Genomic DNA, 27534 nt, shown 5'->3' with positions numbered 1-27534 from the left:
GTGCATCTTTAGGAATAGGAAGGCACAACTAAAAGCAAGGTAAGAGAAAAGGAAACCACAAAAGAATAAAAAGGAGAACTTACAGGAAAATTCATCAACAAAGGCTTAGCAGAAGCATCTCCAGACCTCACAAAGTCTGAACCCATGGACGCCAGTGCTGAGGCTTTCATTGATAGAGTGATGTTCATTGAGCATTACCTATTATGAGTAACTCTATAACGAGAAAAGAAACTAAGCAAAGCCCATGGACATATTTCTCCAGTGACAGCTCTTCAAGAGCCTCAGGAGGTCCTTTAGGAGTGAGTCCAGAGAAATGTGCTGCCACCACAGGCACTGCTCCCCCCATAACTGCCCTGAAGACCCTCTGTGGCATGGGATGTGATGAAAGAAGATGCTGCTGCTGGTCCTGACCCTCCACTAATATGTGTTTGTGCCTTAGTTTTCAGCATAAGAAATTTAGGAAGTTAAAAAGACAGTAGCTTATGGAATAAGAATATAAAGATGGAAAACATTTTTGTACCACTATTGAATGTACTTGATATTTTAAGCTGTGTTAGTTTTTTAAAAAGTATTTTATTTATTATTTTTATTTTATGTATATGGGTGTATTGCCTGCGGAGGACAGAAGAGGCCATCGGATCCCCTGGAACTGGAGTTTCGGACAGTTGTTAGCTGCCATGTGGGTGCTGTAATTCAAACTCGGGTCTTCTGCAAGAACAACCAGTGTTCTTGACCGCTGAGCCATCTCTCCAGCCCCCTAAGTGTTAGTTTTAAAAAGTTAAAAAATAGACAAGTGCGCCTGCGCACCACTGTGCAGCAGCTGTTTCAAAAGCGGTGGGGAAGGACATTGGTGTGGAGGACATTTGCGACCATGGCATCCAGTGCTTTGGCAAAACCTCCAATGCGTGGCCTTCTGGCCAAGCGCCTGCAGTTCCATATTGTTGGAGCCGTCATTGTCACGCGCTAGGAGCTGCAGCTTTCTACAGGTTTGATGTGGCTGAACAAAGAAGGCATATGCAGATTTCTACAGAAATTATGATTCCATGAAAGATTTTGAAGAGATGAGGAAAGCTGGTATCTTTCAGAGTACAAAATGATGTCAGAATGTAAAGAATTCTTTGGATTGAGCTTCATAGAAGTCTGTCACTGAACTGTAAAAACATGTACCTGAACTGCAAAACATGAAAATATGGGCCTAATGAATAGTTTATCTCAATAAATAACTAACAGTTACTATGGACAAAAAAAAAAAAAAAAAAGAGGCCTGGCATCATGACCCATGCCTTCAATCCCAGCATCAGGAGGGAGAAGCAGGAGGATATCTGAGTGTTTGAGGTCAGCCTGGCCTGCATAGTAAGTTCCAGGTTAGACAGGGCTACATACCTCAAAAAAAAAAAAAAAAAAAAAAAGTCAAAAGAGTTTAAAAATTTTTTAAATTTCTAAAGTTACAATAAACTAAGGTTAATTTATTGTTGAAGAAACGTTATGAGGTTTCTTTGTAAATGTAGTGTGGCCTAAGTGTATGGTGGTTTGAAAGTCTACAGTTGGGTATAGAATATCCCTGGTCTTCACATTCCCTCACCACTGACTCACTCAGAGCAATTCCAGGCTTAGAAACTTCTGGTCACGGTAAATGCCCCACTCAAGATACACCATTTCTTCTCTCTTTACTACATTTCAGTAGTACATTCTGGTGGGGTTTTTTTTGTTTGTTTGTTTGTTTTTGTCTTTTTTGAGACAGGGTCTCCCTGTAGCCCCAGCTGTCCTGGAACTCACTGTGTAGACCAGGCTGGCCTTGAACTCCCAGGAATCCACCTTCCTCTGCCTCCCGAGTGCTAGGATTAAAGGTGTGTACCACCACACCCGGCTTCTGGTACCTTTTTTATGTTTTAATATGCTTAGATAAGAAAATGAGTTGTTACAATTGCCTTTACTAATCTTTTTCTTTAAGTTGTCTGTCCTCAGCTTTTTGCGTAAATGGAATTGCACAGTGCTGGCCTTCTCCCTTAAACATACATTCATTGTTCATGTATATTACTCCATTTGTTTTAATCACAAAATTACTTAAACCTCCACTGGCAACATTTGATGTCATTTATTGGTTTATGTGATCACTAATGTGTCTTATTCTTTGGGCTCTATCTGAAGTATGTCCTATAATATATTAATCCCTTCCTGGGAGTCTGTTAGTGGAAAACTCATTTTTTTGGCCTTGAAATGTTTTGATTTTTGCCTTTATTTTTTTCTGAAATGGGATTCTAAATTAGCTGGGCATAGAATTCTGGTATGACAGTCTGTTCTTCTCCCAGCAAGCACTCTGAATATAAATGCCAGTCCGTGTATTATTGCTGATGAAGTGTCTGCTGTCTAATTGTTGTTAGCATTTCCTATGGTTCCTTGATGTTCTGCAGTTTAGTCATTAGTACTAGTCATTAGTACTGGGATTGTACTTTGAAAAAAAAATTTTTTTTGGTCTTTTTGAGACAGGACATCCCTGTAGGGACCTGGCCTAGAACTTGCTATGGAGAACAGACTGGCCTTCCTTGATCACATAGAGATCCACCTGCCTCTGCCTCCTGAATGCTGGGACTAGAGGTATGTGTCACTGTATTAGTCACTTTTCTGTTGCTGTGATAGAAACACTGACCCAAGCAATTTATAGAAGTAAGAATTTATTTGAGCTTATGGTTCCAGAGGAATTACAGTCCGTCATGGCAGGGAGGAATGGTGGCTGGAGCAGGAGCAGCAGAAGCTAAGCTCTCACATCATCCCCTAGGCACAGGAAGCAAAAGAGTGGAAATCTGGCAAGGCTTAAGAACTCTCTAAGCCCACCCCCAGTGATGTGCTTCCTCCAGGATAGCCACACCTTCTAAAACCTCCCAAAACAGCGCCATCATCTGGGGACAAAATGTCCAAACACTTGGAGCCTCTGGGGGACATTTTCATTCAAACCACCACAGTCACCAAGCCCAGCTCTGAATTTCTGTTTTATGGCTTTTTTCTTTTCCCTTTTTTTCTTTGAAAAGTCTGAACATTTATTAAGATAATTTTTATTTCTTTATTTTTATTTTGAAAATATATTTATTTTAATTGACACAGTAATTGTATATGTTTGCAAGGTATAGTGTTACATTTCTTTTTCAATTTCTTTGCACTTATTTAGTGTGTTTGTTGAGGGGCACACATGTGCATACCACAGCACGTGTGTGGGGCTGTCAAAGGACAACTTCTGGAGTCAATTCTCTCTTTCTACCATATGGGGATCGAACTCAGGTCTTCTGGCTTTGCTGCAAGTGTCTTTACCTGCTGAGCCATCTCACTGGCCCAGAAGGTCATTTTTAAGACTGTTTTCTTGTTTGTACTTCATGTTGAGTGAATTTATCTACCAACAGGTGACTTTTTTGGTAATTGTGTTGTTAGTTTTCTTCATGTATTTTGGAATTTCATGTTGTGAGTTGAATTTGGATGAATGCTGTAAGCAGTCTCACTGTACCTGCCTCGCTGTTGTAGAGTTGCTTTTTTCTAGTTCCATTAGTAGACTCGGTGTTGCTGATCACCGTGGTGACAGTGACGACACACCTCTAGTCATTGTACTAGGGAATTGCTGCCTTAGAGTCGGCTTCCTCCTGCCTCGTTTCATGTGCAGTTTTATGTAATGCTTTTCAGCCTCATTTCTGAAGGTCTGCCCACTTCCTGGTCTCGAGTAGTGAGACTGGCCTGCCTTCAGACATGGAGCACATTAGGCCTTGCTTGCTGTTTCCTGTTTCTGTTCCATTTATAGTCCACAGAAATACTTTCTATAAAATGCTATCATAGAATATAAAACATATTGTCATTTTTCTTGGCTATGGCCATGGTGTATCCGGGATGTAGGTAGGCTGACAGCATCTGTTTCAACCTTGTCCCCATGTGCCTTCCTGCTGCAGGGACAGGAAAATAAGAATGACCATATAGACTTCCTTCCATTTAGAGTTCCTGCTGTGATTCAGATTCCACTAACCATAGTTACTCTGTGAAACTTCAGTTCAGAACTGAGTTCATAGAAAGAAGGTAACAGGACATGTAGTGGTTGGGCGCTGGCACAGTTCTAGGACTGGGAACTTGCTGACTTGTCTCCTTCCCAGGACCAGACCATGCCACCCCAAATCAGGACTTGTGGTAACAACTTCCTGGTGTCTACCTGGAGCTGAGGTATTAGAGCTAGCCATCACAGAGCCTGGATTATGACTGTACAGGTGTGATTGGCACATAGACGGTCCCAGTTTCATGAGCTGTCTAATGACAGCACAGTGACAGTTTCCTTGGCAGGCCAGTTCTGTGTGGATTCTGAGACTCAGTCCTTAAGGTCTAGCAAACCATCTGCTCCTCCAGCCCTTCCAATTATTTTGTTGGCTGCTAAGCATTAGTGCCTGAATGTTAAATCCAATTCTGCTTCAAATTTTAAAGGTATTGCAACTAAACTCTGGTAAAATGTAGTTGCTTTTGTTTCCTTGAATTTTGTTTTTACTTTTTTTAAAATCAGTGTTATGTGAGTGGTACTGTGCATATGTGGAGTGTGGCCTTAAAGTGTAAAACTGTGCAGTCTTCTTACCCAGAATCCTCTGCTGCTTTTATTATTTCCTCAGTTTAAAATAATTTCTTTTTGGTCTTTGACATGTAAAGCCACCATTTATTTGCATAGTTGTCTGAACCATAACATTATAAAATTGAAATACAATGTCATTTATTACCCTGGAAGGAGAGAGAAGGCAGCGAGTGTTGAAGATTTCAGTACAGACTGGCCTAAGGAAATGCAGAAGCGGTACCACATTTTTCTGCTATGGAAAGGTAATAAAGGCTTGTAGACTTTGAAGATATGATGAATTAACATGATCAAAAGTAGGAAATATCAGCCAGCTCCAAATAAATCTAACTCATTCTTTTCTTTTTTCTTCTGTACTTTATCATAGCTAATTTGCTAGTTAGAACTTAAGAAACAAAGCTCCTCTCTAGAATTTATAAGATAAAAATCAATACTTTCACTGTATCCGTCTTTATGAATGTGTCCTGGCATTTATGACATTCTGTGGTTATTAAAACATCTGTGTATGATAAGAATGCCCTGGTTCATAATTTTCCTGCCATGACTTATTGCTACCCCTGATTTAACCTGTATCATATTTACTTTTAAATAATACCATGAATAAAGTTTAGGAAATTAGTAAAATTTTCCTGAAATGTTTATGTCTGACCTACAAACTTGTCTCTGTGGTCTTTTTGGGTGGGGGTGGGGGTGGGGTGGAGAACTGCTGGGGATGGAACACTGGGCCTTTCACATGCCAGGCAAGCACTCTGCTACTCTGCTGTACTCCAGCATTTGTAGTTATTCATTCATTTGTAGTTATTTAAAAACTTATTCTACACTCATTCATTTGTAATTATTTAAAAAGCTATGTAAGACTCACAACACAGAAATGCTTATAATATAGTGAAATCTAAAACAATAATTAGGTCATGATTGTAATTACAACTGGAAAATCAGGTGTACATAAGATCAAGGACTGAAAAGAAACATGAAAAAAGTGGAGGCTGTTGATGCTTCCTAAAGGAAACAAAACCAGATGGCTTGTTTTTTCATGATAGGCTTGTTTCTAGTCCTGGTTTCTAGAGTCTAGGCCTTTCCTTTCATCTCCAGGCTTCAGGCAGCATTCAGCTTTTCATAAATTGTAAATTGGTATGAAGAATGATTGTGTGAATATGTATGATTCTTCAGTACAATGAGTTTGGGGACCCCTGCCCTGAGCCAGCTGTGCTCTAAGCTAGTCTGCCGACTTCCACGTTTACCCTTCGCTTGAGTCTTCTCTTCGGTAGCTAGAGTGACGCTTTGAAGGTCAGAGTGTGAGCTCTGTACTCACACTTGCCTTATCAAGGAAGCTTGCTGGGCGTATTAGTTACTGTTGTCATGCTGTGATCAAATACCTGACAAAAGCAACTTAAGAAAGGGTTCATGTTGACTCCAAGTTTGAGGGTATAATCCATCATGGTGGAGGGAAAGCATGGTGGTGGGAATGTGAGGCAGCTGGTCACATTGCATCCACAGTCAGAAGCAGAGAGACATGGATGTTGGTGCTCAGCTCCTTTTCATCTTTTGTTTTAACTTGGTCTCTTTTAAATTAAAAATTGCATTTATGCATTATGCATTATGCATGTATGTATGTATGTATGTATGTATGTATGTATGCATGCATGCATGCACCCGTCTGACCTGGTGCTTATGTGGAGGTCAGAGGACAACTTTGAGGAATCAGTTCTCCCTCATGTGGATCCCAGAATCAAACTCAAGTTGTCAGACTTGGGGGCAAGTGCCTTTATATGCTAAGCCATCTTTCTGACCCCTCCTTTCTCCTTTTTATGTAGCCTGGACCCAAGTCCATGGGATAATGTCATCCATGTTTAGGGTGAGTCTTCCACTGTAATTAATCCAATCTAGAAAATACTCAGAGGCTTATCTTTTAGGTGATTCTACATCCTGTCAAGTTAACAGTATTAACCAACACAGGTCCACTCGTTGTTAACTTGTCACCCAAATATATCACTTTTTTTTTTTTTTGGTCTTTTTGAGACAGGGTCCCCCTGTAGCCCCAGCTGTCCTGGAACTCACTATGTAGACCAGGCTGGCCTTGAACTCACAGAGATCTACCTGCCTCTGCCTCCCGAGTGCTGGGATTAAAGGTGAGCACCACCACACCTGGCCAAATATGTCACTTTTAAGTCATAACTCTGGAGTCCTCCAGGTCACTCATCATGAGCCTCCTGTCCTCCCCTTTGCTCCCATCCTATCCCCTCCCTTCTCCCTTCCTTTCCTTTTCTCTTTTCTTTCTTTCTTTCTTTTTTTTCTGGTTCTAGGTTCTTCATTTTATTTTAGTTTAGTTTTTAAAATTATTGATTTTTATCTGTACAAGTGTTTTTATTGCTACCATATGGTATGTGTGTAGTGTTGCCAAGGATGGAACAGTGTGACAGAGCCACCCTCTGGGTGCTGGGAATTAAACCTGGTGCTCTTAACTGCTGAGCCACCTCTCCAGCCCCTGGGTTCTTTATTTTTAAAAGCATCATCACTCCCTGACTCTCTTCACTTTCTGTGCATCTAAGAAGAGTTATTGTTTCCTCAGTATTTTTCATGCACCTTAGCTCATTGCTCATTTTGGGCAGTCACCTTCCAATGCTCTTTATAAATATTGGCCAGTCTTATAGTATAGTTTGTGGTGTAAATTCCCCCTCCCCCCAATTCTATCATTCAAACATATACTTTTAAAGTTTGGGTGCCAGGGCTGGAGAGATGGCTCAGCAGTTAAGAACGCTGGCTGTTCTTGCAGAAGACCCAGGTTCAAATCCCAGCACCCACATGGCAGCTAACAACTGTCCGTAACTCCAGTTCCAGGGGATCTGACAGCCTCTTCTGTCCTCCGTGGGCATGGCATGACATGGGTACACTTACCTATATGCAGGCAGTACATGCATATACCTAAAAAAATAAAAATAATAAAGTTTGGGTGCCTCAGACATTGGTTATCTACATGTGCTTATTTACAGATCTTTCCTTTTTCTTCCCTTTTTTGAGTGATTGTGTATATAAAATTGTGATGTTTTTGTAGCCCTCTGGAAAAAATTTAAAAACCATCTCTGGATATTCATTTATATCTGATTCTTCTCCAACTTTTTTGTAATCTGTTTTCTTTTTTTTAATTAAAAATTTATTTTTATTTTATGTGTATGAGTGTTATGCCTCTATGTATATGAATGTTATGCCTCCATGTGTGTAAGTACACCTGTGTTGTGCATTGTCCACAGAGGAAAGAAGAGGGCGTCTGCTCCCCTGGAACTGGAGTTACCGGTGGTTGTTAGCCGCCACGTGGGTGCTGGGATTCAAACTCGGGTCTTCTGCAAGAATAGCCAGTGTTCTTATCTCTAGCTCCGTAATCTGTTTTTTAAGACTTTTATAACGTTGTCTGATATGAGTTGGACTAGTTGTTGTTTTATTTTTTAATGTCTATGAGTGTATTGCCTGCACGTATGTGAGTGCACCCGTGTTGTGCAATGCTGTGGAGGTCAGAAGAGGGCTTTGGATTCCCCTGGAGCTCGAATTAAGGACGGTTCATAGCCACCATGTGGATGCTGGGAATCGAACCCAGGCCCTCTGCAAGAGCAGTTAGTGCCCTTAACCACTGAGCCATCTCTCCAGCCCTGTGAACTAGTTTTTTTAAAATAAATACTTGAGTTTTACGTAGGCTTTTTTTCAAAATGTGTATTTTCATATCACAAAACTATTCCTCCTTCTTTTTCAAAATTAACTCTTATTGAGACTGGGGATGTAGCTCAGTTGTAGAATGCTTGCTTAGCATGTACAAGGCCCTGGGTTCACTTGATGGTACCAACACACACACACACACACACACACACACACACACACACGCAGACAGGCACACCTATACATATGGGAATCTTGTTTAGTTCTCATCTTCCTTTAGTTTTCATTGTTGAATTCTCTAAAAGTACCCATGTGTTATTAATAGTTCTAAAGATTCCTCAAAGAGATAGCTAAGAATCATTTTTCTAAATTTTTATTCTATTAAAATACACATAAACATAAGCTTATCATCTTCAACATTTTAAGTTTGCAGTGGTATTAAATGTGTTCTTAATGCTCTGTGATCATCACCACCACTTATCCCCATGATTCATTTAATTTTATAAACTCGAATCTCTATAGTCATTAAATTATAATTCCACATTTGACCCTCCCACCCTTAGCCACCACCATTCTGGTATCTGTATTTATGATTTTAAGACTCTGACACTCTCATATGGTAAGACAGTATTTGTCTTTTCTTTGTAACTGGCATAGTCCACTGAATGTAAAGTTATCCCACTTCATCCATGTCAGAATTTCTGTTAACTTTGTTTCTCAGACAGGTTCTCACTGCATAGCCCAGGCGACTCTTAAACTTGCAGTCCTCCTGCCTCAGCTTTGCAGGTGCCAGGTTTACAGATGTGTGCCACCATCCCTGCTTCCTTTCTTAAGCCTACATTATCTTCCGCTGTATGCATGCACTCCTTTCACTTATCCTTCATCCCCTGATGGGCACTTGAGTTGGTTCCACTTTTTTTTTTTTTTTATCTTTTTGAGACAGGGTCTCCCTATAGCACCAGCTGGCCTGGGACTCACTATGTACACCAGGCTGGCCTTGAACTCACAGAGATCTGCCTGCCTCTGTCTCCCCAGTGCTGGGACTAAAGGCATGTGCCACCATGCCTAATGTTGCTTCCACATTTTAACTATTTGTGAATAATGCTGCTGTGAACATGGGTGTACAAATGTCTCTTTGAAATTCTGTATTCAGTTGTTTGGAGTATAGACCCAGAAGTGGAGTTGCTGGATTATATGATAATCTATCTTTAATATTTTTGAATGGCACACTTTTTTGTTTGTTGGTCTGTTTGGGGATTTATTTTTGTTTATTTGTCCCGATCCTCCTGCCTTTACCTCCCAAGTTAGGATTACAGGAATGTTCCACCATGCATGGCACACACTGTTTTCCATAGTAACTTTGCCATTTTACATTCTTGCCAATAGTGTACAAAGGTTATAATTTTTCCACATACTCATCAACATTTGCTTTCTGGTGTTTTGAGACTAACCATCTTTATGAGACAGTATCTCACTCTAGGTTTATTTGTACTATCCTAGTGACTTGATCATCTTTTTGTGCATTTATTGGCTATTTGTAAGCTTTGGAGAAATACTGAAAGGGTTACTTTTTGGTGCCCAGTGAGGCAACAGGAGTATCCCCATCTTGAGAGTTCTAGACTTTAGGAATGGTGATTGAAGAATTAAAAACATGAGCTAGAGTTTTGGCTAGGCCTCTAAGGTACAGTTTGAGTAATTACAGGGCTAAATCCTGGCTTGGTTAGTAGAGATAATCTGTGTCAGAGAAACTATTTTCTGGTCATGATATTACTGTGAAATTACTAGCATAGAAATAGGAATTTCTTTTTCACTATTGACACCAACTAGTTTATACCAAGGCTGTTCCTGCTTACCTGCATCAGGGCTGTAAATGAACCTATAAGGTATCCTGTGTGTTGCAATTCTAACTAATGAAAAGTTACTTAAGAGAGGCCAGGTCTTCTCCATTTTAGGTAGCTTTACTAGATCCATACACCTGTAAACCAGGGACTGTGCTCTGACCTGTATGGCTCTTCAAGTTTGGATGAAATATGCACCTGTTAAACTACCAAGCTTACAAATTCCTAAAGAGGCTCAAGGTTTTAATAGACAGTAACATGACAGAAATATTTGCTCTAGGGGCTGGAGAGATGGCTCAGTGGTTAGGAACACTGGTTGTTCTTGCAGAAGACCCAGGTTCAAATCCCAGCACACATGGCAGCTAACGACTGTCCGTAACTCCAGTTCCAGGGGATCTGACAGCCTCTTCTGTCCTCTGCAGGCATTGCACGACACGGGTGCACTTACCTACATGTAGGCAATACATGCATACACATAAAAGAAAAATAACAAATAAAATTAAAAAAGAAATATTTGCTCTAGAGTCATTTTCTAGAATTTGAACAAATCTTCTTGCTCTGCTAGGCCTGTACTAGGCTAATTCTTTTTTCCCTGTTTTTTTTTTTTAAAGATAGGGTTTCCCTGGACTGGACCTTACTGTGTAGACCAGGCTTGCCTCGATCTCACAGAGAGATCCACCTGCCTCCCGAGTTCTTTTTCCTTCTTGTTTATCCAGTGTCACCCATGAACAAATTTCTCTTTGTGGTATATAACCCAGGTGCCCCTCTTTTAACTGCCCTGGAGTCATGGGACTCCTTTGGAAAAAGCAGTGAAGGGACATGTTGTCAGGATTCTGGTGAAGGATCTAACCTGCATGGCCATCATGAGGAAGAAAGCTATGAAGGTGAAGCAGAGTAAGTCCTGTTGCCTCCAGGCTTTGGAGGGGATGGTAGTCTCCCTGGGCTTTATCTTACATGTGACAAATGGTAGCAACTTCATGAAGCCTCATGGACTTAGAGTGGAGTGGGCATCCTGGTGTTAATCCAGCTCATTAGAGGAAGTGCCATTGGCTGCAAGAAGGAGAAATCTTGCTAATCACCAAGCAAGATGTAAGTCATCGCAGCATTTTTCGGAAGGGAGGCACTTGTGTGGGTGAGGATGCAGAGTGAGGGATGCCTTGGCTGGCATTGTGATATGGGCATGGAGGCTTGTTGGCTGACCTTTGTCAAGCTGGTGTTCCCTGGGGGAATGCCTGTTATAGAAGTTCCCTGAATATTTTGCTTTGCCCTCAGCTCATTTGTTTCTTTGAGAGTCATTTATTGGAAGAGTCCTGCTCATTATTGGGAATTCTGCATGCCAAAGCTTCCAGACTTTTGTGCTGAAAAAGCACAGTGGCTGCTGTGCGAATTGGAGAAGAAAAGGCTCTTCCTTGTGTTCTGGGCTTCCATTGGTCTGTTTCCATGGTGTGAATTGTTGTGAGAAGGTTTACCCTGAAAGTTCATCCTACGGTATCTCTTGACACCCTTGGAAGTGACTTTAAGCTGTCTTTTCTTGTTTGGAGTTAATGGGACACTGAAACAGAAACTGAGTTATAATATTGTCTCAGCACTTCAGGGACTCTCTAAGGATTACCTTCACGCTTTGTTTATTTTAAACTAAAAAATGCCTTTGAGGTAGGAATGACAGAGTAAAGACACAATTGGAGGAATTGCCGTCACTCCTCAGTGGATTCTTCAGAAATGGAACAAAGTGGTTGCTCCAGCTCTGTCGCCCTGGGGAGAATACCAGCGATTCCTCTACTTAATACCATTTTGGGAGAATGCTTCTTGCACTTGTAGGATCAGACTAACAGTAAATCACAATGGTCAGGCTTCGGGTTTGTGAAATGTTTACTAAATGTATAAAAGTTGGGTTTTGAGTTTAGAGACAAAATTCCTTTTCATAGCTGCAGTCTCTCCTTTCCTCCCTCACTCCCTCCCCCCCTCTCTCTTTCTCTTCCTCCCTCCCTCCATCCATCCCCTCTCACTTTTCTTTCCCCTCCTTCATTTAAGGAACTAGGAGCTGTGGATTGAACCCAGGGCCTCACCCATGCTAAGCATGCGCTCTACCACTAAGCTATGTTCCCCAATGGAGCTTCCTTTTTTAAAAAAAAATATTTTTTTTTATTATGTGTATGAGTGTTTTGTTTGCATGTGTGTAAATGCACCCATGTTGGGCAGTTCTCATAGAGGCCAGAGGACGGTGTGGATCCCTTGGAATTGCAGTTAAGGATGGTTGTTAGCCATTATTTCGGCTCTGAAAACCAGACCCAGGTCCTCTGCAAGAGCAGCAAGTGCTCTTAACTGCTGTACCATCAACAATGAAGCTGGCTTCCTGAATTGACTTTTTAACATGATGTGTAGAGAAAGGACTTCTTTGCTCATTTTAACTTTTATTCCTTTATTTAATTTTATTATTGTGGGGGGGAGCATGTACACACATGCATGAAGTCTGTAGGGGGGCTTTTGTACTATAGTATGTATTTGGAAGTCAGAGGACAACTTTGTGAAGTCAGTTCTCTCCTTTCACCTTTATATGGGATCTAGGAATCGAACTCCCATCTCCAGGCTTGCCCAGCAAACACCTTTACTTGCTGAGCCATTTTGCCAGCCCTTTTTGTTCAGTTTTAGACCAGGAAAAAATAAGAGCATCCAGTGTATTTTTCCAGTACAGTCAACACTGATGGTTGAGGACTGTTTGGATTAGTTTGTAGTCTCGGTTTTTATACTATCATCTGTTTCAAAGTAGGGATAACTTGGGATTTTAAAGTGTAGAAAAGTTTTATGTCCAGTACCATTGACATCATTGGCAAAGAGCGTTAGACCTCTGTACTGTTGACTTCATCTGTGAAGAGCATTAGACCTCCACTCTCCTGCTCCCTCCTACACTTGGCTAACGTTGCCTCCCTTTTCTCAAACAGCTCCTTATTCATGGCTTCTATCCCTAGTGATGCACCATTATTCTGTTCATGGTGGGCTTTTTCCTGTTTAAGCTTCTTCCCTCTCTCCACTCTTCTCAGCATTTAAAAAAAAATCTGCTTCAAGTTAGTTCCGTTTGATTCCCATCAGATGATGTTGGGGATGGTAGAAGAGGTCTTAGAGGCTGTCTCATCTTGTTGTACATTGCTTTCTTTTAGATTCCTGTTGGGTGAGGATGCCAGCTTGCTTAAGTGGCACATGTCTAGGAGTGCCCCATAGCAACTCAATGGTGTGGGGCAATGTTGAAATCCTAGTGATTTATGCCTGGTGTGTGCCAGTGCAGTTCATAATCCTGTTTTGAATCAATACTTCTTTATGAAATTTGATTTCTTAACTTTCGAATATTAAAGAATGACAAAAAAAAGTTACCCATGTTGACTTTTCTAAGACTGCCTTTCCCCCTTCATAGTCATTGGACTGTGACAGTTGGGGTTCCATCTTGAGAGCTGGGGTGCTGTTTCACCTTTTATTCTTCCCTCTCTACCTTTGCATAGCTGCCAGATAAATAATTAAAATGGTGGAAAAGCTATGTTCCTCCAGCTGCTTCCTTCAAACCACTAGAAGCTGCTTCCTTAGGATGGCATTGATATTTGGTAAGTTACTTTTATTAATGAGAATCAGTGAGGAAAAAGAGAGCCACCAATAATGAAGTCGAGACTCTAGCAGTCGTGGCAAAGGTGAGCAGTGATGACTGTTTCTGAAATGAACACTGAAGACTCCACTTTGAAATCTGGGTGTATGTCTCCTGTGACCTCAGGATAAAGATGCTTTGTTAAATGACTATGTGAAACATGTTCTGTCTTATTCATTCTCTCTCTCTCTCCATCTCTCTCTCTCTTTCTCTCCCTCTCTGTCTCTTTCTCTCACCTGCCTGTATATGTGTGTGAGTGTGTGTGTGTGTGTGTGTGTGTCTGTGTGTTGCCCAATGATTGAGATGAGGAAATTATTTTGGCTTTATTAGCTAACGCTTATGACCAAACTCTCTCACTTACCTTATTACTCAGGAAAGATGTATGAAGAAGACAGATATGAAAGTGGTTTAAGTAATGGCAGTTTGGATGATTGGGGAGCTGGGGGTGGGTATTTGAGAGAGAAAAGAGAAAAGGGTGAAATAACAGGCTGGGAAAGACAGTGGGGGGCCAGTCCTAATGGGGTCAGGGTTCACAGGCGAGTAGGAGTTTAGGGTCCTTGCTATGCAGTGAAGGGGATGTGAAACTCAGGTCGAGATTGAGTTGGTTCCTGGTTGGTAGAACGGTGTGATACTTCTGCAAAGGTTTGCAACAGGATCGTATCACTGGAAGGAAGAGAAATGAGGTACTGTGAGTAGCTGCCCAGATTTTATTAGGAACAATACGACACATTTAAACATGCTGTAGGTTGTAGAATTGTGGCATTTACACTCATCCTATTAAACACAGATTACATACAAATTTATAGTGTTCTGCATACTTATTATATTTATGAAGTTATTTTAAATGGAGTTAGACCTAAAATAATTACTATAACAAAAGTTAAATCAAAATTGTTGGAAAGTAGCTCCCACTGAAGGGAAATACTGTTATCTCACACTGTGCCTGGATTTCAAAGTCATCCATTGGAACCATATTTCTAGAATTTTTCTTTTTCCCCCAAACTTACCAAGTTGGATTCTGTCACTTTAATGTGATAACATCTATCAGAGAAAAGGAGGGAATAATCCTGGTGCTGGTGATTATTTTGGATGAAGTTCAGGGAGGTGAACTTTTAATGAGACTTTGGTGTACTTAGGATATATTGCCCAGCAAGCTCATTGAAATAGCTGACCTGACTTGTATTGGTTTTTTGATACCATCTGATTACAGTCCTATGGGAATTTTTCCACATGAAAGGTAATTTAAGGGACTTAAGTGATAAGACTGCTTAGATTATTTTTTAAAGCTTCCTATTGCTTTTATATATACTCAGGAAAGCCCATGATGACCTGGGCTTCCGTAGAGCCAGTGGTAGGGGGCGGGAGAGGGGGAGCAACAGAGTGAATTTTAGCTGGCAGCGGCTGCCAAGGCAAGATTGGTGGTGGGTGCTATGTTTATTGATCATTGGCACATAAAAGTGCCACAAAACAGGTCATGAAGACGATTGTGGAATTTTTAAGATTGATGAGAAAGTGTGGTGTTTAGCATCTTCATATTCCAATTCTCTAGAGCCAAGGGCTCTTATTCATCTGAATGTCAAGTCAAAGGCAGCATTCATCAGACCTCTCTTCTCCCTTCCAGCATCTAAGAATTTCAAGATCTTAGAAGTCATAGCTGAAGCTTTATCCACAAATCTGAAGACCCAGAGATGAAGTAAAGAGATTTAAAAATCAGAGGACCTTGGTATTTGGAAAGAAATGGGAACAAATCAGCTAATGTATAGACTGGTGTCAATTAAGAGCACAAGGTATCAGGGTGGTAATCAGTAACTCTGAAAATCTATTGTGTCAGATTCATTTCTTTTCCTTGTGTGGTAGAATGAAACTAGCAATGAAAAACAAACTTATTCTTCCTTAATTTAAGCTTTTGATTTTGACCCATGTGACATTCTTACTGAGAAACTAGGAGAACACCCTTTTCATGAACTCACACAACTTTGCGGAAAACAGAATACAACAAAAACGAAGCTTTTGTCTTTCCGATTAATTACTGTTCATCACTGGATGTGTTTTTAATGGTGATGTTGAAGTCTGTTGTTGACAATTTTTGTTTTCATAATCCTTCTCCTTCTGACGGGTGCTGGGGTGATGGCTAGTTTTTCTCTATTATAAGTAACACACCTGAGATTATCTTTCTATATTTACATAAAGAAGATCTTCCTATGATTTTCTTCCTTCCTTTTTTCCCTGTACTGCTTACTACTTATTTTTCCTCACATTGCCAGGTGGAATTGTTGGTTCAAAAGATAGGAGAAATTTTATTGTTCTGATTACACATTTCTGATTAATTAGCAAGAAGATTGAATCCACTAACAGTGTCACTAAGTGGAAGTATAGCCCACTCAACCTCAGATTTTAGAATTGATGTCCTGTGTAATTTATGTCTTGTCTGATATATTTAAGCAATGGGCCTTTAAAACAATTTTAAATAGCATTTCCTTAACTTCTGTGTAGTTTCTCATGTAATTCTTTCTCATTTGTATTTTCTTTTTCAAGATTTATCTTCTTCATTCTTCAATCACATTTGAGTGAATTTTAGGTGTTGCCCTTATGTAAATGTATACTCAATTCTTTTATGTTTTCAAACAACAAAAATTGTTTCAGTTTTTCTCAGTGGATTGTTTCTCTTTTTTGATTTATTTATTTTTATTTTATGTGTATAAGTGTTTTGCCTACGTGTGTGCAAGTGCACCTGTTTTGTGCAGTGCCCATGGAGGTCAGAAGAGGGTGTCAGATCCCCTGGATCTGGAGTTAGAGACTGTGTTAACTGCCATGTGAGTGCTGGAAACCAACCCAGGTCCTCTACAAGAGCAGCTAGTACCATCTCTCCAGCCCTTGAGATAGTTTCTTAATCACCCAAAAGGTTAGTTTTTAAAATTTTTCTTTTTTTTTTTTTTGAAGCAGAGTTGAAGTTTATTAAAAGAAATTATAATAGAGATTTTAAGCATAAGGGCCACAAGACAGGCACTAAGGAAGAGAGCAAGATGAGAAAGTGGTCACAGGCTCTAAAGGAGAGTCACTCTTTAAAGATACATGTTTTAAAGAAAAACAGACATACACAGGTCTTTAAACATATATAGTTTAAAGGAAAACAGAAATATACAGGTCTATGAGGCAGGACATGGATCCAGATTTTTTGTATTAGTGTTTCTCCCAGCAGTTCCCAATTGACAATCCCTTTTCCCATCACTGAGCTGCAATTTATAGCTTATTATATGTCAAATAAATAATCGCAACAAACATATTCATCATATTTCTTAAGGATGAACTTTCCCCTCAGCCTATAACCTTTCTTTTTGGCTAATGTCCATTTTGTGATAGCCATTGAATGATTCTTTCCATCTTTTTTTAAAAAATATTTTTTATCAGTCTGGTAACCACTAAAAACAGGAAAGGATTTTAATTGGTATTGAATTAAATTTATTGGATTATTACTTCAATAGCTTGTCTTATCAGTGTGAAGTATAGCTATTTATTAATGTCTTCCTTTACCATTAATTATTTGTATTGTTTATCTTAAATTTAGTTCAAATAATTTCTATTTCTCTCTCTCTCTCTCTCTCTCTCTCTCTCTCTCTCTCTCTCTCTTTTATTCTTTGCCCAGGGTCTCACTATGTAGCTCTGGCTGGCCCCTAACTCTCTGTGTGGACCAGGCCTACCTCTGCCTCTTAAGTGCTGGGACTAAGGAAGAGCATGTGCTGCCACGCCCGGCTTCTATTTCCTTTTTAAAATATTCACTTTATTTTTAATAAGGTAGTCAAAAAGATAAGTTATAGGTTATTTTTAGTTATGAGTAATATCTGTGTGTGTATATATGTGTGTGTGTTCATGTCACATGTGTATAGGTGAGAGGCCACCTCACCTTTACAGAGGCCAGAACAGGATGTTGGATCCCCTGGAGCTGGAGTTATAGGTGGTTGTGAGCTTCTTGACATGGGTGCTGCTTTACATTGGGTAGAACCTGGGTCCAAGTTAGGTACATTTATTTATCATACTTGAACCCACATATGTAAGCATGCACTACTGAGCTACACTTTCAGCCCCTGATACAAACCCCTTTTAAAAAAACATCTGAAGTAGACTTTATCACAAGTCTGGCTTTTTTGTCATGGTCTCGTTCTCAGGTCCTTCCTAGAAGATGTCACCCATGATAATGTATAAACTGTTCTATTTATCATCCATTACTCAAACCTGACTTTATGAAAGGAGCTGAACCTCATTCATGAAAAATTAAATGAGAATTTGAAGAATTATCTGTTCCAAAGGCATTCAATTCGAAAAAGTCAGAGAGAAACTTTAAGCCTGAGAAATTTTGGGCATCAGATTACTTAAACTCAAGTATAAACTTTGGACCAATTTGCATTGTTTTTAGTGGTGTTAACGTGGAGAAAAAAATTACAGTAAAAAGCAGCCTAGGGCTGGTAAGATGGCTGATTGGCTAAAGGTGTTTGCTTTGGCCTGATGACCTGAATTCAATCCCTGGAACCAACATGGTAGAAGAAGAGAACTGATTCCTGAAAATTGTCCTCTGACTTCCATGCATGCACCTGGCATATATGCATCCCACTCCCCATATTTATAGTTATTTATAACTAAAGTAAAATTTTAAAATGTTTTTTATTAATTCTTAATAAAATTAAGGCATGGTGGCACACACCTTTAATCCCAGCACTCGGGAGGCAAAGGCAGACAGATCTCTGTGAGTGCAAGGCTAGCCTGGTCTACATAGTGAGTTCCAGGCTAGGTGGGACTACGGTGAGACCCTGTCTCAAAAAGACCAAAAAAAAATTTTTTTTATTCTTTGAGAATTTCATACAGTGTATTTTGATCATATTGACACTCCCTCACTCCTCTCCTCCTAGGTCCACCCCCACCTCCAACCCCCCTACTTGATACCCTCTTTTTTTTTTTTTTAATAACTTATTGACTCCAGTTTGTGCTGCTGATATGCCCAGGTGTGTAGGGCCATCCAATGGAGCATGGTTGGCCTAGTAGGAGCCATACCCTTAAAGAAAACTGACCCTCCAGAAGCCATCACCTGTCCATAGCTCCTCAGTTGGTAGGGGCTCATGGACCCCTTCCCACTCTATGTTAGAATGCTGACTGGCTTGATCTTGTATGGGTCTTGTGCAGGCCCATTTGTGGCCTAGCACTCCACTGACACTTATTCTCCACACTTTGGTCAGTTGTGTGCTTCTGTTATTAATCACCATCTTCTGCTAAAACCTTCTCTGATGAGGTCTTCGAGCTATACTAATCTATGGGTAGATAGATGCTAATTTAGAGGGGAGTTTGATTCTGTGGCCATTTCACAGAGTAGTAACAATTGGTTCACTCCTGAAACCTGTAAACATGGGTTCTTGGCTAAATTTATAGTACCAGGCATGTGTTTCCTCCTGTGGAGTGGGCCTAAAATCCAAGCAGAAAGTGATGGTTTTCCCTATAACATTCTTGCCATTGTTGCACCCATCTTACCATGATCATCATTACTGCAGTTCACAGGGTTCACAGCTGATAAAGACTGTTGGTGACTTTTCCCCCCAGCAGCCTGCATAGCACCTTCCAGTACTATGAAGCTTAGCCAGCAAGGAGGAAACTTCCTGATTAGTACCAACCTGATTTCTTCATGTCTTGCTACAAATGTGTGTGGGCATCTTCAGCAATAGAGTCTTACCATCAACTTCTGGTGGACAACCACAACGAATGTCAATAGCCTGTATTGTTTGGTGGTCTCTGAGACACCTCTGACCAACATCTCAAGGGGAGTTATTCCACACCTGGCTCTGGCTTTTTATCTGGTAACCTACCTATGGCCTCTGGAATGAGCATAATTCCCTATGTAGGGTAACTCCCAAGTTCAATCCCCAGAACCAATATGGTAGAAGAAGAGAATTGACTCCCCAAAATTTTCCTTTGACCTCCACCCATACACCTAGCATATATCTGTACCTCCATATTAATAAAAAAATAAATTTCAAAGTTCATATAAAAAAAAAGCAGCCCCAAAACCATGTAGGTTATGGTAGGTACTGTCTTTATCTGTTTTCTGTCATGCTCTCAAGCTGGCCTCAAACTTGCAATCCTTCTGCCTCAGCCTCTCCTGAGTGCTGGATTATAGGTTCTAAGTCTTGAAAGTCAGTGGCCTTTTTTATAACATAGCCATTGATGACCTTGAGATTTTTCATAGTGCTTAATTCTTTTTCCTTGTCACATAAGAATAAACATATTCTTGGTTCCCCTTGTCTTGGATCTTGGGAGAATATTAGCCATTTTGGAGAATTTCATTACCTAATAATTTAAAAAATATTCTCGTCAAGAACTGTATATAAAGCTCTGGTTAATACCTTGGGGTAGGGGGTTGAGTCTGAGTTTGTGAGTGCTTACTGTATGAAAATTTCCTGCTTGAGAAGCCTGAGCTTGAATTAGAATTTAAATCAGAGATACAGCTATGTGATGAATAAGCCTGAACAGCAGCATGAAAACATAGGGTAGGAAATAAGGATTTATGGAAAAGTTCATACAGGTGGCAGGGAGGCTACTGAATAGAAAGACCAAAATTTACAGAAAGGTGAATGGGGAACCTGAGATGAATTTACCAATCGCGAAGCAGAGTTGTCCTTACAGCTGTTGGAGAGAAGACCACAGTCATGTTTTAGATGTTTGGAAGCACCAGAAAATCACACCCCTTTCTCCTAAAGCATATTTCCCATTTCCTAGTAAAGGCTGAATGCTCTTTTAAAGATGGCTTTGGCCTTGTTCAATGCAAATACACCCAGAAAGCACACATCTTATACTCTATAAACTAACTTGGTCTATGCTGGTATTTGGCTCAGGATAGGCCTTGTGGGGTAACCTAGGCTGTTAAAGAACTTTAGGAAAGTTCTCATGACTGCTTCCTTGGTTACTTCTTCCAATTTTCATTCTAAACCAGAAGTAGAGACTCACTGGAATATATTGATCCCCTAAATCATTACCCTGGCACTCTTCATTAATCTTTGGCATGTTACCCCCTCTAAACAAGAAAGGGTGAGGGGTCCCATTCTTAATTCTGTTCCCTAGTTCTTTTACATCAGGCCTGCCCAACTGACTCTGCCCTCACTAAAGCCCTGAGCCTTTTCTGCCACTTCAACCTGGTTTGCTATCCCTCCCTTTTACTCTTTTTATTATGTGAGCAGATAGTCATTCCACCTTGTGTTCTCTCTTCCATTAGATTGTCTACCACAAAGCGGGGGGGGGGGCAGAAATAGAGCAAGCAGGGACCCTTTGTCCTCTCTTCTTAGCTCTCCATTCTTTCCTCTTGGTATTTAGTCTCTTAATTCTGAATCAAAATAAATCCTGGGGAAATGGACCTTCCAAAGAGAGCTTTCCCTAGAGGGCAGTGAAAGAGTGCAAACTGAGTGGGTACGGAGACAGCTAAGTGTATATTGCCTGTTTCTTCCCTCCCCTAGGATAGGTACATTCAAACCTTAATAAAGTTTGTCATGGTTACATAGGTTGCTTTAAGGACCTCAAAGGAGGAAGGATGTACACACACAAAAAAGAGATACGTAACCAGCACTTGGGAGGGAGGCACAAAGGAGAGTATTGATCCTTCTCATCTTCAACCCTAATCACCAGGAAGAAGCTGGTTCCTTCCTTAACCCTTTAGCTAGGTAATGAAAGTATGTCCACCTGCCATTTGTCTTTGGACAATTTTTAAAGCCTCTTTCTCCACCTGTGATAGGTGTAGGCTCTAACTGCCAAAGAAGTATATCCCAAAACATGCCCCCAGCTCCGCTAGTAAATTGTCTCTGCTCCTCTCTTTTGCTCTAGCTCTTCGAGTGAGCACATTCCCTGAACCACTGTCATAAAGAGGCAGGCTGGTGATCATCAGGGTTGATGGGGTAGGGCTTGAACCTCAGTACTCAGAGTAGCTGCTCCGATCAGCCAGCTACATACTAGTATAATCTAAACAAAGGAAGAACCTGCCTTGCTCTGACGTATTCTTTTTAATCCAGCTGATTACCAGAAACCTTCATCTGCACCATATTCAACTGCATTTGGAGGTCTGCTTATCTTCACAGAAGTTTGTTCTTGAGTTTAGAACACAGGTTTTCTCTGATCCCAGATCTGATTTCACCTGCTTTTCTCCCTGTGAGAAATTCTAAGATTTTGTGATCTGCTTAGCATTCCTTGGCTCTCACTAAAATTTGAATGCACACTTTTAATGTATGTTCTTTGATTCTCTTGCCTTTAGGGCAGGAAAGGGTTTAGAGACATGCACAGCCTAGCATCTCAATCCAATAGAAGCTTTTATTACGTTATATGAATATATGTAGTATATCTCTTCTACATATGATTGAATCCGAATGTAATTAAAGATCTGAACATTCTTTACTAGGAAGAAGCACATTGGCAGTGTAAGTATGTTCAGAAGTAGAATATGTTAACTTGATTTTATAAGTCAGCCCTAGATTTAAAAGAACAAAATGCAGTGTGACATAAACGCATGAGTCACGGCAGATTACTAGTGTGTGTGGAGACAAAACTTGATGTTGATAACAAAATTTATTACTGGTTTATGTTACACATAGCATATATGGATAGTTTTGATATCTTTGTTTGTGAGAAGAGTATATCATGTTTGTATAATTTGACTTACATCCCAGTGCTTTCTGTTTTTAACAGAATAAGCATTTTTCAGATTGCACTGCAGAGTTCAAACTGGTGAATTTCAGGCTATAGGAATGTTTTTGCTTGACCAGTTAACATGAGCTTATTCAGAGTTTTTAAAATTAAAAACATAGAACAGGGGCTGGAGAGATGGCTCAGTGGTTAAGATCACTTCTTGTTCTTGCAGAGGATCTGGGTTCTAGTCCCAGCACCCACATGACTGCTAACAACCATCTGTAACTCCAGTTCCAGGGGATCTGATACGGTCTTCTGGCCTCTGTGGGCATTACATGCATGTGGTGCACCTACATACATGCAGGCAAAACACTCATACCCAGGAAATAAAAATAAAAAATAGTTGACTGTGGATTTAAAAAAAGAACTATTTTTTGGTATTAAATACCACCACTCTATTTTAATTTTTTTAATCACCGTACACAGTATTGGGTTTCATGAAGCCATTTCTTAGACAATATTTGTTTCTTGTTGATTCTCCTCCCTCATTCGCTCATCTCCCTGAGCCCTTTGTACCCTTCCTCCCATAGCTCTCTCTTCACTTCCGTGTCAGGTGTGCTGTCGCCCTTCTCACCTCCTCAGCACCTCTCTCTCCTCCTCTGGTAGTCTATACCCACATAACTCCCACAATGCACACACAGGCAGTATGAGCTAACATTCCCATGTAAGAGGCAGCATGTGCTTTTTGCCTTTTTGATTCTTCATTACCTCAGTACAATACTTTCCAGTTCCATCATATAGAGTTCTATTTTTAGTTTTTGAGAAATCCCTATACTGATTTCCATAGTAGCTGCACTAGGTTCCACTCACTAGCAGTAAGGGTTCCACTCCCCACACCCTCACCAGTGTTTGCTGTTATGTCAGATCTTGACAATACCCATTCTGATAGGTAAGAGAAAATTTCAAAATTGTTTGTTTGCTTGTTTTGAGATAGGATCTCCCTAGCCTGGAACTCTCTTGATGTAGACCAGGCTGGCCTCAATCTCACAGACAGCCACCTACCTTTGCCTCCCAGAGTGCTGGGATTAAAGGTCTGTGCTATGACTCCTGGCTCAAAATAGTTTTAATTTGCATTCCCCTGATGGCTAAGGTTGTTAAATACCTTTTGAGACATTTATTTGCCATTTGTGTTTCTTCTTTTGAGAACTGTCAATTTCATTAGTCCATTTGTTGATTGGCAGTTTTACTTCTGTAATGTTTAATTTTTGCAATTCTTTCTTGTTTAAAGAATTTTTAAAATTTATTTATTTCCATTCCATTTTATATGTATGAGTATTATGCCTGCATGTATGTAAGTGCACCCATGTTGTACAGTACCCATGGAGGACAGAGAGGGCGTTAGATCCCCTGTAACTGGAGTTATGGATGGCTGTTAGCTGCCACATGGGTACTGGGAATTGAACCCAGGTCCTCTGCAAGAGCAGCCAGTGCTCTTAACTGCTAAGCCATCTCTCCAGCCCCTCTTTATATATTCTTGATATTAACCCCCTGTCTGAGGTATAGCTGGCAAAAATTTTTCTCCATTCTATAGGCTCCCTGTTCTCTCTGCTGATAATTTCCTCTAGAAGCTTCTTACTTTTATATAGTCCCATAATTCTTGGGGCTACTTTCTGTGCTATTGGAATCCTTCCTGTTCAGAAAGTTCTTACCTATACATATTTCTTGAAGTGTAGTTGCTGTGTTTGCTCTAGCACTTTCAGCATCTCAGGTTTTAAATTAATTTTTATATATTTATTTTTATTTTGTGTGTATGAGTGTTTTACCTGCAAGTAAGTGTATCTGTGTGTGTGATGCCTGTGGAGGCAGGAAGGAGGGTGTCAGATCCCCTGAAATTGGAGTTAAGGATAGTTTTTAGCCACCATGTGGGTGCTGGGACCTGAACCCAGGTCCTCTGCAAGAGCAACCAGTGCTCTTAACTGCTGAGTCATCTCTCCAGCCCCCATTTCAGGTTTTAAATTAAGATCTTTGATCAATTTTTTCTATCATTCATCTTTGATACTTAAACTTATAATACCATATAACCTTTAAAATATATGGAGAGAAGAAGAAACAAACATTTTTTCACCATCTTAAGCTTTTTTTCTTAGTCTGGTTATTTGGGAACCCTCACCAACCAAAGCTGTGTTCATACATGATTGGTGAAAATACAGTTTAATAATTGTGTTAATTATCAATTTATTTCTTATAATTAGCATGCTGAGAAAATGGGTCTGAGCTCTTTAACTATTTTCCTTTGATAATAGCAGGATGTTAAACTTTATCAGTAGAATATTTGATCCATTTAAAATTGATTTTTTTTTTCAGGTTGAAGAGTATGACTCTAATTTTATTCTACAAGTGAATATTAGGTTTTGCTCACACCATTTGTTGAATAAACCATCTTTTTTTTTTTTTCCAACTTGTGTTTCTGACACCTTTGTCAGGGATTAGGTGAACATAGCTGTGTGAGTTTATTTCTGGGTCCTTTATTTTATTCCATCAGTCTATCTTTCTACCAGCATCATGCTGTCTTTGTTACAATAGATCTGTAGTATCACTTGAGGTCAGGTATTGCAATACATTGAGCAGTATTCTTTCTGCTGAGGATTGGTTTGGCTATTTATGGTCTTTTGTATGTCCATGTGAATTTTTGGAATTTTTTCCCCTTTTTCTGTGAAGAATGTCATTAGGATTTTGAGAGGAATTGCATTGAATCTGTAGATCACTTTCAGTAGTACAGCCATTTTCACAATATTAATTTTGTCAATCTAGGAGCATGGAAAGACTTTCCATTATCTAGTATTTTCTTAATTTCTTTTTTCAGTGTCTTAACATTTTCAATGTAGAAGTCTTTCACTTCCTAGGCTAGGTTTATTCCTAGGTACTTTACTGATTGATTGATTGATTGATTGATTGATTGAGGTATTGTAAATGGAATATTTTTCTTAAATTTTTTTCTCAGCAAGTTTGTTTCTAGTATATGTAAAATCTATGATTTTTTTTTGTATGTTGATTTTGTTTCCTGCAACTTCACTGATGTGTTTATTAAACCTAAGAGTTTTCTGGTGGGGTCCATAGCAGCTTTTAAGTATAGAATCATGTTATCTGCAAAATAAGGATAATCTGACTTCTTACTTTCCTATTTGAATCCCTATTATATTTTTCTCTTGTCTTATTGCTGTAGCTAAGACTTTGAGCACTGTATTGATTAAGAGTGGAGAAAGCGAACTTCTTTCTGATTCCTGATTTTAGAGGAAATGCCCTCAGTTTTTACCCATATAGTAAAATATTGGCTATACATTTTTGTATACAGCCTTTGTTTTTGAGGTATATTCAGTATTTTCCTAATTTCTCCAAGACTTTTATCATGAAGATATGTTTAACTTTGTCAAATGCATTTTCTGTGTCAACTAAAGATGATCATGTGATTTCTGTCCTTAAGGTTATTTTGTGCTTATCGATTTTGAGACAGGGTCTCCTTGTAGCCCCAGCTGTCCTGGAATTCACTATGTAGACCAGGCTGGCCTTGAATGCACAAAGATCCCTCTGCCTCTGCCTCCCAAGTGCTGGGATTAAAGGCGTGTACCACCACACCCAGCCCTTCGTGATCTTCTTAATGTCTTGTTGAGTTCAGTTTGCAACAATTTTTGTTGAGAATTTTATATCTATGTTTGTTGGGAAATCTGTAGTTTTCCTTTTTTGTGTGTGTCTTTATCCTGTTTCTATATCAGGATGATATTAACTTCATAAAATGAATTTAGTAGTGTTCCTTCCCTTTCTATTTTGTGGAACAGTTTGAGAAATGTTGGTATTGAGTCTTCCTTTAAAGTTGGATAGAATTCAACAGTGACTCCATTTGGTCCTGGGCTTTTGTTTGGGGGAAGACTTTTAATTGCACCTTCAATTCATTGCTTATAATGATCTGTTTAAATTATTTTCTTTTAGATTTAAAAATGGACTGTAATTGCTAATATTTGAATGTCAATCTATTTCACAAAGATGGCATGAATTACAGCTTCTTTTGAAAAAAAAATCCTATTTAACAACTTTGGGTCTGTCCACATTTCTCTGTGGCAGTAAATGACAAACTGAGTGACTGGAAGTCCCCCCCCCTCCCCATCATTCCCTAATATCTTGACCTGGTCTGCTTTTTTTTTTTTTTTTTTTTCATGTTTTCTTTCCCGATCTTGAACTTATGATCTGCATTAAGTAGCCTCTTGAGCTGCTTGAACTTATGATCTGCACTAAGTAGCCTCTGGAACCTTTGTTTTAAATAGTATGAAATATTCACAGATAAGAGTTCCCTATCAGCTTTCTTTAAAAAATAAATGTAATTTTGTGATTTTTCAACTTTGTAAATATATCTTTCTATATTGACATCATAACCTAAACGTATAGAGTTAAAAAAAAATGGGAGCAGTTCATGGCTCTTGATGAATATGCAGAGTGCTTTCTCAGTAGCTAACGCTGTTAGACAAAAAGTCTGCAGAGAAACTAGAAGACGTGGTGGCTTTCCACCCACAGGATCTCTTACTTTCCCTGTGGGGGTCCATTATTTTTTTTCTGATCTCATTAGTAATTGTAAAGTGGCTTATCAGCAAATCAGAGTCAAAGCAGCTGAGTGATTTTAAAGGAGATAGAAGTCATTTTACCTCACTGAGAACTGATGCATCAAGCTAGCTTTGTAATGGAGACCTTTGCCTCTGGCCACCATCATGTCCTCTGTGGCAGTATCCAAATTCTTCTTTCTTGTAACTCCCTCCCTCTTTGTCGAAGCTCTTGGACTACCATCTTTTTAATACATTCTTCATTGAGATTTCAGTACCTTTTAAGTGCAGCTCAGTTTTAAATAAACCGTTCTTACTGAGGTACCTAATACCTTACTAGACCTGGCGTAGAGGATCCCAAATGGCCTTTTTATGTGAATGACTTTTAGATAGTAATTTTAATCATTATATGTTTATCCTCCCTAGATTTGTATTTAGTGTTGGCTTCCATACTCTAGGTATATGTCACTCTCGTGTGTTGATTAGACTGGCATTTAAAATTTCACGATTCCTCAAATGAAGGTGCACCTGTACCATGTTAGTTTATCACATTCAGTCTCTGTAAAGTCATCTGGGAAGATATCATGATTGCCTTGACTTTTTTTTTTT

At 39.6% G+C, this 27534-nt stretch overlaps 1 protein-coding gene and 1 pseudogene across 3 annotated transcripts in view; both read left to right on the top strand.

The window, feature by feature from the left end:
* Nucleotides 1–27534, top strand: part of Frmd5 (FERM domain containing 5) — a 370855-nt gene that overhangs the window by 86978 nt on the left and 256343 nt on the right. The window lies entirely within an intron of this gene.
* On the top strand, nt 785–1259 carry LOC103746772 (annotated as a pseudogene).

The sequence above is a fragment of the Nannospalax galili genome, unplaced genomic scaffold, assembly GCF_000622305.1.
Source record: "Nannospalax galili isolate Female #2095 unplaced genomic scaffold, S.galili_v1.0 scaffold732, whole genome shotgun sequence".
NCBI classification, from domain to species: Eukaryota; Metazoa; Chordata; class Mammalia; order Rodentia; family Spalacidae; genus Nannospalax; species Nannospalax galili.
This window is presented reverse-complemented; position numbering and strand designations above follow the sequence as displayed.